This window comes from Telmatherina bonti (assembly GCF_933228915.1).
Source record: "Telmatherina bonti genome assembly, chromosome: 1".
NCBI classification, from domain to species: Eukaryota; Metazoa; Chordata; class Actinopteri; order Atheriniformes; family Telmatherinidae; genus Telmatherina; species Telmatherina bonti.
Genome location: NC_136619.1, coordinates 25,670,579 through 25,688,560, shown reverse-complemented (window position 1 = coordinate 25,688,560; position 17,982 = coordinate 25,670,579).

The window sequence follows — 17,982 nt, the reverse complement described above, 5'->3', positions numbered from 1 at the left end:
CAAAAAAGTCCCTTTCACTGCTACAGAATCTATTGTAGATCCTTCAGGATGCTTTGTCAGGGTCTCAGGTACACTCTTTGATCAGACTGTTTCACTCTTAAATATATACCATCCACCCGGATATTCGCCCGATTTTTTGTTGAAAGTGTTTTCACAGTTTGCAAATTTGGCCTCTGATCACTTGTTTGTCGGGGGTGATTTTAATTGTATTCTCGACCCCTCTATTGATAAACGTCCAGCCCATGGCTTATGTATGTCCAAACAGGCCAAAATGCTCTCCTCTTTATGCCAAGATACAGGGTTTTCTGATGTTTGGAGATGCTTACACCCAACAAACCAGGAGTTTACATTCTTCTCTCCTCCACATAAAAGTTACTCCAGACTTGATTACTTTTTTGTTCCTTCCACTAATATAGCCCACGTTCTCTCTTGCTCTATCGGCAACATTATACTCTCTGATCATGCCCCTGTATTTATGGTTTACAATTTTACCAATAATGCTTCCCTGTCCAAATTTTGGAGATTTCCCCCCTTTCTTCTTAAAGATGACGCTTTTATTTCTTACTTAAATTCTGAATTGAAGATTTTTCTATGCATTAATTCTGTTTCTGCTAAAAATCCTTCTATTCTTTGGGAAACTTGTAAGTCCTATTGCAGGGGGCTGGTTATTTCCTATATGGCATCTAAGAAAAAACATAGAACAGAACATATTAAGCATCTTCAATCTAGCTTAGCTGACCTTGAACAGAAACATATATCTACACCCAATCCTGAATTACTTACAGAAATTTCAGCTGCCAGAGCAGCTTTGAATACTCTTCTAATTCAAAAAGCAGAATACTCACTTAAATTTGCTAAACAAAAACTTTACGAATCCGGAGATAAATCTGGTAAATACCTTTCAAATCTTGTGAAGAAGTGATCGGCTGCTCATACTATAGTTTCTATTGTGGGTTTAGATGGTTCCAGGTATTTAGATATGAAATCTATTAATGCTGAGTTTGCATAATTTTATTCAGATTTGTATAAGTCGGAGCAGCCACCTAATGCCATAGATCCCATGCATTCTTTTTTTTCAGACATTACACTTCCAGAGATTACACAAACCCAGAAACGGAGTCTTAATGCTCCAATCACCAGGGAGGAGGCTCTCCTAGCATTGAAGTCTATGCCATCTGGGAAGGCCCCAGGGCCGGACGGGTTTGGGTATGAATTTTACAAAGTGTTTTGTGACACTATTATAGACCCCATGCTTGCCATGCTGGATCATTCATTTACCTTAGGTGTCCTCCCTCCCTCTTTAAGGGAAGCAAATATCTCTCTTATTCTAAAAAAAGGGAAAAGACCCCGAAAAATGTGCATCCTATAGACCAATTGCTTTGCTTATTCATTCATTCATTCATTCATGAATTCATGAATTCCGATCCATTCATTCATGAATTCATGAATGAATGGATCGGAAATGCTTTGCTTAATTCGGACCAAAAACTACTTTCTAAAATACTGGCTTTAAGATTAGAAAAAATACTCCCCGATGTCATTTGCAATGATCAGACCGGTTTTATAAAGGGTTGGCACTCTAGTGACAATATGAGACCAAATATTATTCAGTTACTTCATGACTCCAGGGGCCTAGGTTTAGTGGTTTCTCTTGATGCTGAAAAAGCGTTTGACCGCGTAGAGTGGTCATATTTATTCTATGTTCTGGCTAGATTTGGCTTTGGTGACACCTTTCTGAAGTGGATTCAGATTCTCTATAGTTCACCAACCGCCTCTGTCATTACTAACGGATTTAGATCTGATAATTTCCCTCTTTTCCGAGGGAACCGGCAGGGTGACCCTTTAAGTCCTCTGCTCTTCAATCTTGCCATTGAGCCATTAGCTCAAGCAATCAGACAGAATAAATTAATATCAGGAATTTTGGGGAATGACAGAGAACATAAGATTTCATTGTATGCGGATGATGTACTAATTTTTATGTCTAATCCTCAATCCTCTGTTTTGAATTTGGTCCGTACTATTGCTCTATTTAGTAAGTTCTCTGGCTATAGAATTAATTTCTCAAAATCCGAGGCCATGCCGCTTGGGTCCTTGGTGTCAATTCCTGAGCTGCCTATACCATTTCTGTTTCATTGGTCACCATCTGGATTTGTTTACTTGGGCATATTTATAACACCCTGTTTTGATTCTTTATATAAAGCTAACTATCCACCCCTCCTGGGTGCCATAAAGTCAGATTTAGATCGGTGGACTCCTCTGCCTATGTCTTGGCTAGGTAGAGTTGCTCTTGTCAAAATGTGCATCTTACCCAGGTTGCTTTACCCTATCCAGATAATACCGGTTTTATTAACAAATAAAGTGATCAAGCTGCTTGAAGGGTGGCTGAGTTCTTTTATATGGAGTAAAAGAAAACCTAGATTGAAAATGTCTAAACTTCAAAGACCTCGATCTGATGGGGGTCTTGATATGCCCAACTTCAGACATTATCAGTTAGCGGTGCACCTGCGTGTAATAACTCAGTGGTTCTAGAATGATAATACGTCGACGTGGTTTGACATTGAAACCAACCAGTGTAGTTGCCCTCTTTGGAACCTCCTTTTTGTTAATAGTTCTGTCAAAGAAATTTGCAGAAATCCTATCTCTTTAAATACCATTAAGGCTTGGAAAATGGTACGTAAACTGGAGGCATGTCATAACCGTACTTCTCCTCTCACTCCAATTGTTAATAATCCAGACTTTTTGCCGGGCTGCAAGGACCAGGGCTTTAAACTTTGGTCAGGGAAAGGTATTAAAAAATTAGGAGACTTATTTGAAAATCACACGCTGATGTCTTTTATACAGGCACAACAAAAATTTGGGTTACAGAAAACGGATTTTTTCAGATATCTACAACTTAGGCATTTTATTATTCAAGATACAACATTAACAAACACTGATTTAACTGCGGTAGAAAATACAATTTGCTCTCAGGGTAAACCTTCCATTTCTATATTTCATAAAGCTATAGTTTCTAATATTCCCCCTGCCTCTGTGTCTGTGAAATTAGCATGGGAAAATTATTTGGGCATTTTGATAGAGCCTGAGGTGTGGCAAGAAGTATGGGAAAAGGCTGCAAGAATTTCCGTTTGTAACCGGACCATGGCAGCTCAGTTTAGGATATTACATCGGATACATATAACACCTACTCTCAAAAATAAGATGGATCCAAAGTTTTCTCCGTTGTGTTGGAAATGCAAAGCTGAAGTTGGTGACTATTTACATTGTATGTGGTCATGTGTAAAAATACAACATTACTGGTCTAGTGTGGTCAAGGATTTGTATTTTATCTTTAATATTACCATACCCTTGGATCCCAGATATCTTCTTCTTGGCCTCCTGGACCCACGTATCCAACCCAAGCACAAACGACTGTTTAATTTGTTAACTTTCACTGCCAGAAAGAACATTTTGCATTTCTGGATTAACGACTCCGCTCTGACAAAAAAATCATGGCATAATATCACAATGGAATGTATCCCTAATGAGTACATCACGTGTATGCTTCACACCTCTACGGACACTTTCTACTCCACCTGGGACCCATATCTGAGATTTATTGGTCCAAACTTAGCATCCCATGTGCTGAAAGGATTTCCCTCTCGTTAACTATGTATGTCTTTTGTTTGTTTCTTCAGCTGTATATATGCTGACATCTCTTCTTTTTGTTTTTACATTTATTTGCACATACTTTGTATACATATTCTCTCATTAGCCTCACCTGAGCAATTGTGGGTTTTTTTGTATGTTCATAATCCAATAAAATGGGAAAAAATAAATAAATAAATAAATAATAGTCGGATGTTATTTATCTGGTTTACATAATTGCTGTTCTGTATAGAGCTGCATCACACATTGGTATATTTCGTATTTCAAGGTCCTGTACCATCAATCTGTGAACTGGACCTGGGCCAGCTGCAGGGATCTAAAGTTGCTAAAAACTTTAAGCATATATATACTTATTCATTCATTCATTCATTCATTTTCCGAACCGCTTATTCCAATTCAGGGTCGCGGGGAAGCTGGAGCCTATCCCAGCCGGCTTTGGGCGACAGGCAGGGTACACCCTGGACAGCTCGCCAGTCCATCGTAGGGCCACACACAGAGAGACGAACAACCACACTCACGCTCACACTCACTCCTAGGGGCAATTTTAGAGTGACCAATTAACCTATCATGCATGTCTTTGGATGGTGGGAGATATATACTTATGTTTAAGATAATTATAAATGTGGGGGAGTTGAAAGCCGGGCAGTATGTTAACATCTTCTGTACATTCTGATTGATGGTATGAGATGAGTCTAGGGATGTTTGACATTGGCTTTTTTTTTTTGTCTACATCTGATAAATCTATTTTGACCAACTCTTAATATCTAACACCGATATTAGCCAATACCTATATTTTTTTGAGAGAATTGTGCCAAACAAACATACATATGTGGAACAGTACCCATGACATCTCTTATAGTTTGTCATTTTGAGTTCAAGGAGATGGAGCCAATGAGTTTGATATATAATATGTGCATATTGTGTCATTTCCAAAATTGCATTTCAATGCCGGCGACAATATCAGTATGCAGATAATATTGGGCATCTCTAGTCTATTCCGTTCTCTTCTTTCATGTTTTCCCCGTACCTTTTCATAGATTTTTCATCAAGTTTTTCTTTAAATGGCCTGCAATGTTCTCCTTTGCCTTGTGCATCATTTTTTTCCAATCAAAAAATTCTGTGGTATCAAAACAACAAAAATAAACTAGCACACGATGCCATGTTTATATTTCATAGACCCTTACGCCCATAATGCATTGTTGGTTTTGTGGTTTGTCAATTTCCATAATACTTGTTTGAATGCAGCATCTTCAACCAGAGGCATAATTTATATGAGATGACTGTGGTGTCTTTCACAACGTTTATGTTGCGCAATGCCAATTAGCTGCTTCTTGTATTCATCCGTATGTTTTAATGCTTTTAACATGGTCATTGTTTTAATATCCATATTCTTATAGGCTCACAGTTTAATACAACTGATTGATTCTTCTCCAGAAAGTTAAGTTTAAGATGAGCACAACAATGGACGACTGCTTATATTCTTTTATTCAAAATTTGAAAAATTTGGAAAATAATAGGATTATTGTTTTCATTTCCAATTCTTTGTCAAAACATTTTTTCTCACATAAAAATGTTTTTTTTTTTGTTTTTTTTTTAACCAATTATTTAGTTGTGGAAGCATAGTGTTGTCATCAAAATATGAAAAAAAAGGATGACACTGTGATTCTCCCAGTCCCACTATGCTTATATACCTATATAAAGCACCAGTACATGTTATTCAAATGCCACATACACACAGATACATGCAGGCGCTGTCTACAGAAGCAGGGGACATGTGTTGCTTATAACTGTCCCACACTCCTGTGTGCACAACAATAAACCATGCAGAATTAACCCTTAATAAAAAGAACTGAAATGTTTCTGCTTGATGAGAATAATTATAATAAACGTCTTTTTCATGTATGACTTCTGCTCCAATGGAAATAGGTTGCAACATCTGCCACATCATCTGTCACAATAGGAAATTAGAGCTTACTATAATTGCAAACGGATTACTATTTAACAGTTTATCTCAGTTATGCCTTAAAAACTTTAAAAGAGTTATGCTTTTGTTGACCGCTTCTACTAATAGCAATGGAATAGGAGCAAAAATCAAATCAAATCAAATCAAAGATACTTTATTCATCCCCGAGGGGAAATTCAAGGTTCAAGCCAGATTGTCCAAGGTTTGACATACAGACAGTTAACATTTATGACAAGTTTACAGAATCAAACTGAAGCTTAGGCCCCGCAGCCAGTTTTACCAGCACCGCCTTATAAATGAGGAAAAATGGGTGGGTGTTGAAAAAAAAAGATCATAATGAGAGTTGTACATAAAACACATCAGAGTTACTACAGAATGAAGAATATATTATTTCTAGGTTGTGTTTTCCTGCAATGAGGGCATTATTTACATTAACTAAGTGGTTTTATCGGCCTTAGCATAGCTATTTCCCTTGCTTGATTTGTTTATTCTTTGTACATAGTACTTATTTTGTTTTCACATCTTAGTTGGCATGTAATTAGAGAAATTACTGCAGTGCACTTTGAAGGAGGCCTGAATGATATCAGCTGAAAAAATAGTTTTCATAACAGAAGACAAATATTTGACTTCCAAACCTTTATTTAACAATGTAAAGAAAATGATGGCTCTTGTTAACTAAATAAACATGGAATATTATATTAATACTTTATTCTGTACTTTTCAGTTAATATTAGCTAGTACTAAACAGCCAAAGGATAAGATGACCCAGTGCAGTTAAGTCAGGGACAGTGGTACTCATTCCACCTTATGGCAAAATGTTGTAACCAAAGATTTTGAATAGGAGAGCAACAAAAGTGGCTTGCTGATACTAGCTGATTTTATCTAACTTTTCTTGAACACTGGACTCAAAACAGATATCTGTCCACTGGGATCTCACATCACGTAATTCTGTGGGGTTAATGTAACAGCTGGGGAATAAACCTCGAAGGATAAACATCAAGCAGTGGGTGGAAACAAAATGTGGAGACTGGTTAACTTTAGTCTGAGCTGATACTTTGATCTAACATTTTAATATGGCCCAAAGAAAATAAAGATCTTTTTTAAGCTTATATCCCATCCTTCTGAGAAAAGAGATGAGCTGTGGGGTTTTCATGAAATATGAGAAATTAATTAAGAAAAATCTGTTTTCTCATAAACTGGCATTTTAACTTTACCTTTATTTAACTTCACACTGGCTTTACTCGGGGAGCATGGGGGATTTCTCTCATGTGTGAATGATGATGATTATCACATTAACACCAGCTACTTTGGATACAACTCAACTGCATGATGAAAGCAGCATAGAAGTGATTCTCAGAAAAATACACAAAGGCCAGAGCAGTGTAACCTTTGTGTCATCACTTTTAAGTCACATCAACCTTGGGTTACATAAAAGTCTGTTTATTTATTGTCCTTAGTGGAGGCTTGCTTTGTTTTAAAATGATTGTGCAGGCATTACTACACTGCAGCAGCTCTGTGACTGAAAGGTTGTTGGTGTGAATACAAACGTGTAGCCATGATGCACCAGTTCCACAACGATACACACAAACACCACGTTCCTGGTGTGATGCCAGCCTTAGAGGCTTTATTCTAACACCCAGCTACCTCTTTTTAGATTGAAAGATGTGGCACATAGAAAGATGAAAGCATGTGTGTTTCTGCCATCTCTGTGTTTGTGTTTGTGTTCCACTCATCAGCTTCAGGTAAAAAGGGAAAAACATCAAGGTCATTATTCAAGCGATGATTTGTAGCAAGCTGTGATTTTTCCACATTAGTTTTAGCTGTGGCATCACATTTATTTAGGTAGGATTCAATCAGGTGGAGGACAGCTATGACCACCTCTGGAATATAAAACAAGACAAGCCAACAATGACAACGGTATAAAACTTAAAAATACACAGCTCTGACAGCCATAAAAAAATGCTTCACAAAGGCAGAATGGTCCTTTTTATATTACATTGTGCAAATACTGTAGATAAGCAACATTGCATTGTTTGTTTTAAACAATTTAAGCTTGTATGTAGTTTTGCTCGGTCGTGCACTGACATTATCTGAAACTTATGTCATATAAAGTCTGCAAAAAGCTGTTAGGATAACTTTATGAGTGACAGAAACGTCACAGAAAACATAAACTTGTGTTCAGACTGGATGTGCTTGCATGTTTAATTTTAAAAATTGAGACGGCGAGATGGTTATTTAGTTACTGTTAGTGGAGATAACTAACTTTTCTTGTGATAATAGTGGCATGATTTTTATTAAGAAAACATTTGTTTTGCAGTAATGGTGTCACTTCTTTCGCTCATCACTGATTAGCAAAACAATCTGGACAAAATTTTCAGAAACAATGGCACCAGCACTGCTTGCAAATCATTCTTTCCTTTGTGGACAAGTCTTTCTGTCCTCCAGAGCTAAACACAAGATCAACCAGAATAAATGAAAACACTTATGTTGATGATCAGAAAAGCTAAGAGTCTCTGAGGATTGTGAAGCTATTTTTAATGCAGCAGGTTGTTACATATCCGGCTCACATTTCTCAATTGGTTTGATACCCAAGATATGGATGTACTTGCACATATTGTATTTAAATCCAAAGTGCACTTAAATGTGTTTGGCAAATTAAAACAATTTCCACCGAGGGAAATTATTTAACACCTTAGTAGAAAGTTATCAAAAAATAAACTTGCTTCATTTTCTTGTTAATATCGTTACTACGCACAATAATCAATAAACAGATCTCCACTTAACTTTATTTGCCAGTACTGGGATGAAGATATTAACACCACATGTCAATTTATATTTAAACTTGGTTGTGATTTTTTTATTCCCATATTATTATACTGTGTAGTATAGCCTGTTGTCTTTGTGCCCATCATCATCATTTCTATATAGCTGAGTTTGCACTTTAAATATGCAGCTAAACTGATTTTAATTGTTCAAGTAAGATTGATGATAAATAGCTCTATTAATCCTAAACTCATGTATAAGTATAAACCCTCCCAGAATTCTTTGGCTTCAGATTCCAGCTGGAACCACAGCACTGTCCCCAAGTGGCGATCCTTGTGCAATACAACCAGCTATCAGAAGAAAACCAAATGGTGTCAAGTGAAAAAAAAACTTGTCTAAAATTCACATACCTCATTGCAATGATAACAAAATGGAATAAAAGGAAGGTAATGTGAAAGTAAGAAAGAGAGCATTATTGTTTGTTGTTTCCTCACTGTAGAGGATGTTATCAGCATCTTGTCCAGTATTTTTTTACTGGATAACCACCAGTTCTAGCCGCTCCAGAGTTTTCCCCAAGCAGCTTATTTGATCAGTTTGTTCAGTCTCTCTGGTTCGGATGCTGCTGCCCCCAGCAGATGGCTAGAAAGCTGATTGCACTTGTGGAAGTTATACAGCATGCTGATGGAGACAATGCAGTAGCATCCTAAAGACATCTAAAGAGTCTGCTCAATCCTTTCCTGTATAGCTTCTGTGTTGCATTTCCAGTCTAATCTGCTGTACAGCTGAACTACTAGTTACTTGTATTGCACCACCTCAACCGCTTCCCCAAAGGTGTAAACTGCTTTGTTTACCTTTGTTGCTCCTTATGTCTACCATCATCTCTTATGATTTGATCATGTTAATGATTGTTTCTGCACCATCTCACATATAAAGTGACTTGTTCTCTGTTGTCCATCACGGATTTACCCCACAACAGCAGAGTCATTGTTGGAATTCTGCAGATGACAGAACTCATAGTTGCGTTGGAAGTCTGAGCTGTACAGTGTGAAGAGGAATGGTGAGAGTACAATTCCTTGTGTTGCTACATTTTAGCTGACCACCATCTCAGACACTCAACTTTCTATTCTCACAAACTGTGGTCTGTTTGTAGGTAGTCATATATCCAGGTGGTTGTGGAGGTATCCACCAGGAGTTTATGGATCTTCTTACATAACAAAGCAGGCTAAATTGTAATAAACACTTGTCTTAATCCCAACCCCTTTATGTTAGGCAAACTGTAATGGATCCCAAATGGTGTTCACTTGTATATTGACATGAGCCAACAACAGTCTCTCAAGCACTTTCATGATGTGAGATGTTAGAGCAATGGGTCTGTGGTCATCTGATTCAGATGGTTGGGATTTTTTAGGTACTGGAACAAGGCAGGATGTTTTCCACAGCACAGGAACTCTTTTCTGTCTCAAGGTGGTGTTGAAAAATGCTGAAGACTCCAAGGTAGTTCTAAGCAGGTTTCAGACCCCTGGGGCTGACACCATCCCTCACACAGTTCTACTGGAGCTCGCTTTCTAACCTTCTCAAAGCACTTATTTCTCTTTGTTAAGTTATTTTTGTATTGTCTTTAATAACTCCATGTCTCTAGATGTTTTCTTCATGATTATATTGATTCTTTATGATGTTTAGAAGTTTCTTCAGGTTACTGCTGATCCAGGGTTTGTTACTGGAGGAGCATCTCACTGTTCTTGTTGGCCAGAAGCTGTCCACACAGTAGTTGATATAATCTGTCACACACAGAGTCAAGACATTGTTGTCATCTCCATGTTGCTCCACAGAGCACATTCCAGTGTATGGCCTCAAAGCACCTTCTCAGATCATCTTAATGAGACTTGGTTTGTCTGATGAATCATCTGTTTGATGGCTGTTGAACAATGGGCTTACAGATAGACCTGAGAAAAACCAGATTATGGTCTGACCTTCCAAAAGGAGGCAGAGCGTAAGATCTGTATGCTTTTTTATTGTTTGCATAAATCCAACATCTTATTTTTCCTGGTGGAAAAGGCGACAAATTGTGGGAATGAGAGAGATGTCCAGAGATCACAATGAATGTGTTAGGAAGTTGTGTTTGTTGCCTAGCAACGATAGAGCTGATGATAAATAGTGTTGGAGGTGGTACCAGGTATGATAAACCATTATCAGAACAACACAGGTAAACTCTCATAGTAAATAAATGTGGACATGATCTTCTCCTCTACATGTCCAGAATGGCACCAACTGTAGCAAAAAATCATAAACAAATAACTAAATAAGGAGCAGCTATTCCACCTCCTTTTAGCTTTCTGTTGATTTGATTGCTATGGTCGGCGTTTGTAAATAAACTCCCGTTGCCATGGAAACTCATCATAGCAAGTCTTGCAAAACTCAAAAGTATGCGGAGAAATCATTTGAGCAGCACAGACTCTGAACCAGTGTGACAAAAATCTTCTTAAATCGAAACGAGGGCAGTTATCAAATCCACACAGAGGCTTTTGAGGCCTCTTTATGTCACAGACATAAATTAGTTTCAGTTTAATATTTTCAAAAGAATAAGTCGCTGTTTAGATGGAAAGATATGTAAGCTATAAAATGATCTATAATTACTAAATGAGCTTCATTTTTTGAAAAATGTTCTTTGAATAATTTTATTTTTATTGGAAAAAAGAAAATATTGGACTAAGTTTGTTCAATGCTTCATGTGTTCCTTTTGCAAATCTTAATTTAAACCTCTTTTTCAGAGATTTCTTCTTCAGAGAAATTCACAACAAATAAAGTTAGAAACTGCATGAAAGGGTAAAAAAACAAAATTCACATTACCCATGGGTCATTCTGGGAAGTTTCCCATACATGGGCATTAAAGTCAATCCTCAAAATACATGTTATTTTGCACCTTTTCCTCGTTACTGTTTTTCTGCAATGAAACCAATCCAGGGTGTCATGGGTATCTGTGTTGTACTAAATATTTGGGCTGATGGGCAGTTTTGCGTAGTAATCTGCAGCTTTGTTTTGAACATTATGAGATGGACAGATACAAAAGTAAATCTTACATTTTTAGAGTGATGTTCTAAATAGTAATTGAAAACAGCCAAAGTGACTGATTCTGTGTTTGAACTTAAAGCTGTTCTCATGATTTTTCTTTTGTTTTTTTTAAAGGTTAGAAAAAGAAAAACTCAGGAAAGTTACTATGCACAAGAGGATAGAAAATCAATTTGAAATTAAAACTGTTTTCCAAGTTTACACATGCTAATTAGATGTAATTACTGTCTGAAACTAACTTAAGCGGATTTAATTTTTGTGTGTGAACACTGCACCAGTCTTTCTATTTACCAGAAAATCAATATTTTTAACAGAACACCAGTACAGAATTGAGCTGTTTTTATCTCTAACACAGCTACTTTCATAATTATTTCTGGGCCTCACACAGGTAGACAGTGTTACTGTGATACTGATACAGACATAACAGTTAAGAGTTTATAAAATAGGATTCTGTGCATTTTCTGTGCATTTTGACAGTTCTCTCAATCACTGTCTCATCAATGAAAAGTCTGGTTAAATAATCACTCGCTGGTTAAATACTTCTGTGTCTTCTTCAGTGACACCACAAACAACACTGCTGTCGAAGTTTATTTGTTTCTTGTTTTCCACTATGTGTCAAACCGGCACTCTGACAATCTGCCAACTACTGCTGGTCCAACACTGACAGGCCATTCCAGCCACCACAGAATAAAAACATTGTTAAAATCTTTTCAGTAACAGTTAGGCATTAACCTTTTATAGGGCACTCAATGAAATACCTTGAAATTAAACATTTTGACCAAAGATCTTCCTTCTGCTATGTACCAGGACTTCCATTCCACTTGTTTTATGCTGAAAATGAAAGAAAACAAAGTGATCCAAAATGGTTGCGTGCCTGATAAAGGGTTAATAGGTGGAGAAACAAAATAAAAAAGAACAGATTAATCAAATTTAAAACATAAAACATTATGTAACTGCAATTTCTACAGTTTCCATCAAGTGGAAAAGCACCCGACTCAAGCAAAAAAGTGTGTGAGCCAGCGCTAGCATTTTGCTGGCACAGCAAGTTGAGCCAGTATACATTGTCCTTGTCAGTCTAATATTAATGTGGAATAGATCCAAAAAGAAAAATATGAATCAGCTATCTGGAAAAGTGGCAGACATCAAACTAAACTTATGTCAAGTAAATATTTGTTCAAATCAACATGAACAGTCATTTGCCTGCTATATAGAAAAGCTGACAGCTTGGAGTATTTCCAGAGTTATATTTGTATTTCCTCCTATCCTAAATAAATTATCACAATTCAACTTTCATTTATGAAAAAAAAAAAGTTATTCATCAAATTGCATTTCTCATTCCTGTAGGAATAGAGATAGAAATACACTTTGCTGAATCAAATAGCTGCATTCCCACATCTGCACGTCATCCAGCTCATCCAGGACTGCTAACAAGCCATTCAGGTGATTCCGGTGTGTTGTAGAAGGGTTGCATCTTGAAGTTGCAGGATGGCAGAGCTCAGGAACTGGACTTGGGTACCTCTGATTTACAGCTAAATTTAAAAAAAATAAATTAATTAATTAAAAAAAAAGCTGAATTACCTGTCACAAATTAACTTGTATTTTGAGGGTGACTGCTCTAATACACTGACTTTAGTTTGTAAAGGAATCAAAAAGTAAAACAAAACAAAAAATTACTGCTGATCTCAGGGAGGATACAGCACCCATACAAATGCTAATAAATGAGATGGAAAAGATCCAGTCCAGTCTTATGACATATGCCACTAAACTAAATTTAATTTCATCATGTAGGTATACATGAACATACATTTATATTTCGACCCCTAGTTGCTTTTGAAGTCTTGTTTCAGGTGAAAGTTTCTTTCATGCCAGCGCAACATTTTGTGGCATTACTGTAACAACTTGAAAAAAGGAGTTTTATATAGTCTGTTCAAATTATTTGAAAGTGTTTCATGTGAAATGTACAAGCTACAAATGTAAATCCACAAAACTAATCCATAAGCATGTTCTTTCATTTGTACTTTTGTGGAAATTTTACGTTGTCATCTTTTAAAATGGAAATAAGTAAATGCGAACAGCACAGTGTCATTCAGAAGCCTGACCAGAGCCAACCACTTCATGAACCATGTTTCCAGCCCATTTCAGTGTTGGAGCACAGTGACCTCTAGTGGATCAAACTTGCAGTCAATGAGCAGCTGATGACAAGAACTCTTTTTGTAAAACTCTTAGAACAAAACATCCAAAACAAGTTTTTTTTTTTTTTTTTTAAAAGTGGGTTGTTTTTTTTGTTTGTTTGTTTGTTTGTTTATTTTTGTAGTTTAAAGCTACAACTTTTTAAAACTGATATACTGACATTTAACTATCTATTTTGTAACACCAACAAGCCAGTTATGCATAAGAGTATTACAGGGAACAAAACAATATCCATGGCATCTGAAAGACTCACATCTGTCATATGTGCTCAGCGTGAACCTGATCTCATGCACGATGAGCACAGGGCACCAAGACTTACTCTGCCATTCCTGGTGTTTTCTGGTAAATGCCAGTCAGAGTACACAGTGTTTGGCTGTGAGTACAGGCCCCACTAGAAGACATCTGGCACTCATACCAGCCTCCTGGAGTCTGCTTCAGGCAGTTTGAGCAAAAAAGTGCACATTAGTGGCGTGCTGGAGGTCATTTTGTAGAGCTGTGGCAGTGCTCCTTCTTGCACAAAGGAGCAGATAGTGATTCCACTGCCTGGTTGTTGTCCTCCATTCAACCCTGAAATGTCTGCTGGTATCACCCCTTCATTCTCTTGACACTGTTGGGAGACAGCAAACATTTTTGACACAGCACATATTGATGGATGAGCTGCACTACCTGTGCAACTTTCGTTTAGTTGAAGACACTACCTATGTTACCTCTAGGGGTAACAGCCTTGGCAAAATGCAAGCATGACCAAAAATCAGCCAGACAGAATGAAGACAGGGAAATGATCTGTGGCCACCGCCTGCAGGGCCATTCCTTTTAAAGGGGTTATCTCATTTCCACTTGATGTCTCTTCCATTTATTCAACAACAGGTTAAATTCAATCACAATCAGTGTTACTTTCTAAATGGAAATTGATTTTTTTTTTTTTTTTTTTTTTTTTTTTTATGTGGAAAAATAGTGGTGTTTATGGTCAAAAAGAAGGAGACGCTACTAGTTTGTTCCAGAGAGCTCTGTCTTTGTGCTCTGAATAGTCAAAGCTGTATGTGAAGACAGTGGGGATAGACTGAATACAAACCTGACACCCCTACCACCTGTGCCGGCTAGTCAGATGTGCTCTGCAAAAATATGTGATAGAAGTATGTTAGACCGGGCGTCTGCACAAAGTGGTACTGACAAGAGTGGCATGTCCCTGCAAACCTGTTTCATGGAGGAATAAAAGATTTGGTTATGCAAATAAACTGTTAAACAGTTTCAAAAAGGTCTAAATAGATCCTCCGACTTGAAGACTAACAGCTGTCATGCATTCTTACTCCTTTGTAATGTAATAAATTAATATGCAGCTGCTATGGTTGAGATGTTTAACATGTATTTGTTTGCTTTGACAAATGGGGGTGTGATGATGTCAACCATCTAAGTAAATAGTGTTTCGTTACATGATATCTTCAAGTGAGGTGACCTCATTTCATGAAAAAAGTAACTCCATTTATAGATTTCAGGGAAAGCGTTATATAGCTCCAGTGTCCTTCCATACCTTCAAATGCACAATGCAGAGGCCAGAGAAATGCAGCTGTCTCATAGTGGATCATGCACACAACCAGAAACCATGCCATGCACACAGGTTTAAAGTTATTTCACATTAAAATACAAAAAAAAAAAAAAAAAAAAAAAAAAAACCGTCACAAAACAGATAAAGATGTTAAATTCTTGGAGGGTCCAAATATGTATACTGGCAGCCTATTTACAGCCAACAAACTTAAATATAGTTCAGAGAGATGAGTCATTTTATGTGTGTTACTTTCTTTGTGACATGGGGGTGACCCAAGTTAATGATTTACATGCAATTCTTCCCATCAATCCCTGACAAGTCCTCCTGCACACTAGCAGCTCATCATAACTTAGATGGCTCACATTGTGAGCGCATGAGGTAATGAGAGCAACTTGGTAGAGTATACTACACGTGTGCAAAAAATCTAGCCTAGATGAAAGCACAGGTGGTGCTGAGTGCTGTTTATGTTCACAATGGAGAGGCTTGATAAAGACACAGCTCATCAATATGGCCCTACATGTACAGCCAATCTGTTCCTCTCAGAAAGAGATTAAGCTGATTCAGTACATTGGTCTGTGATAGTACTCACTTTAATGAATTTCTGTATTAGATGGGTGATGTTTCGAAGTTTCCAAAACTGTTTGATAGTATGCTTAACTAGGTCGTTAAAAAGTTTTAATAAGTCATTTATTCTGAAATAAGGTCTTCAAGCAGTTTTATATAGGCAAATTTCCACATGAGCTTATTACAGTCCTATTTAAAAAAACTATTGATGATTTAGGTCTTAAATCATAAAATATGATTATAAAATTACATCAAGTCCTGCAGAAACGTATGTCATGTAGCGTAATTACGTGTGAGACTGTAGCTAGATGGCATCATGTTGGAGACATAAAAGACAGAGAGATATAGGTCCTTCTGTGGCACCTATTCCTTCAGTCATGGCATGGCCATTCCTTTGCCATATTTAGACAACATCTTTCATGGTTATCTAATGCACCTTGTGACACTGTGACAAGGTTATTCACAACTCATGCATCACACAAATGTGATGCTCCACATTTCAAAGGAGGTTAACTGTATGTTTTTTCAAAGATCGACATCGCGAGTAAAACTGCAGATGGGACTAATGCAAAAATAAAGTCCAGATACAATCTGGAACTACTGATTCCTCTTACAAGATGAAATCGGTTTAAATTCCAAATCTGGAGATGTTTCATGCTGCCAGATGTGCCACATACAGCTGAATATAGAGAAAGATTATTAATATGTATCATTTATTAAATTAAGTTTTTTTTTTTGTTAGCTTTGCTTTACATTTAGACCAAACTATAACAGATCCAAGACAAACTAGCATGCTTCGGCAACAGCAAATTCTGAAGATTTAGAGGAACTTACCATGATGAGATTTGGTCTAAAAGGTAGTATAGCCACTTGCCTCTGTGAGTATTAGTGCAAAGCTATAGTGTTCATCTCTTATAAAATGTAACTGTTGGGTGAGGGTCTTTGCTTCATTCCTTGGGGGTGGTCCAGTTGCACTTCTCTGTGACCCTTACATGCTTGCATGAGATGAACCATAAAATAAATTGCATTGCTAATAAATTCAACTTGACAGGCAATGCCATTTCAAAGAGTATATGTTTTCACTGCAGTCCCACTGCATGAGCCATACCCAATTAAAGATACAATAACCAGCAACATTCGTCTCATCAAGCGAGATGAGACTCTTGTCGTACACTCAAGTGTCATGACAAAAGTCTCATTATTCAGCATGATGGGTGAAGATGGAGCAAGTTCAAAAACAGTGTGACAAATGGGGGCCTTTCCAGAGGTGTTGAAAGATGAGTTAGTGGTGAATTGTGGTGGAGGTGGTGTCATGCAGATGCCTGCTCCCATTGATGCATTGGAAAAGTGACATCAACATCAACCATGAAATTTGCTTATTGATGACCAGGGGAGGGCTACGCTGTATATAAGAGAGACAGAGTTCTTCACGCAAAAGACTGATCAACAAGTTTGTACGCAGACTGATAAAGTCCCATCACAAATTAAACCCGCCACACTTTTCTCCTGGATAAAAGGACCGAAAATCTGGTAAGAGATGGCATGGAAGTGGATAATAATTTGAATGTATCATCGTACAACAGGGAATTATTAAGAAACCTCATGCATTACACTGGAAGACAGGCAAATATCTTGTCTAACCATAAATTTATTGGATTTGTTTCAGTTACTCAACATGTCAATAAGGTTTTTGGAAACCCTGCTTCTCATCATGTTCCTTGTCGGTATCTTCAGAGAGGCAAACTCACTGCCACTTAGGTAAATTTCCTAGGTCTTCATATTGCAACTTTCCTTTGTATTTTAAGTGCGAAGAAGAGATTAATACTTTACAATAAAAATAAATTATTGCTTATAGAATTTTGTCAATAACTTTTTCCATTTCTGCAGAAAAAGATCCATCAGTGAGGTCCAGCTTATGCACAACGTTCGAGAACACAAACAAGTTGGAGAAAGACAGGACTGGCTTCAGGAAAAGCTAAAGAAAATTATTGTCTCTGGATCTAAACCACAACATGGAAAACCAGGAAATCTTATTCAAAAAGATGTTTTAGGACTAAACACTTAGAAATATTAAGTTGTTTGTTGTCCCATAAATCTTACCAAACAGAATCCCATGCTACAGTTATTTCTAGCCATCAATGCATTGTGTTTAATATTACATGTATATTTATTAATTTATTTATTCTATTGTTTATTTATTATTCTATCATTATTTTTCCATTTTTTTTAATTGCAAAACATTTTTATT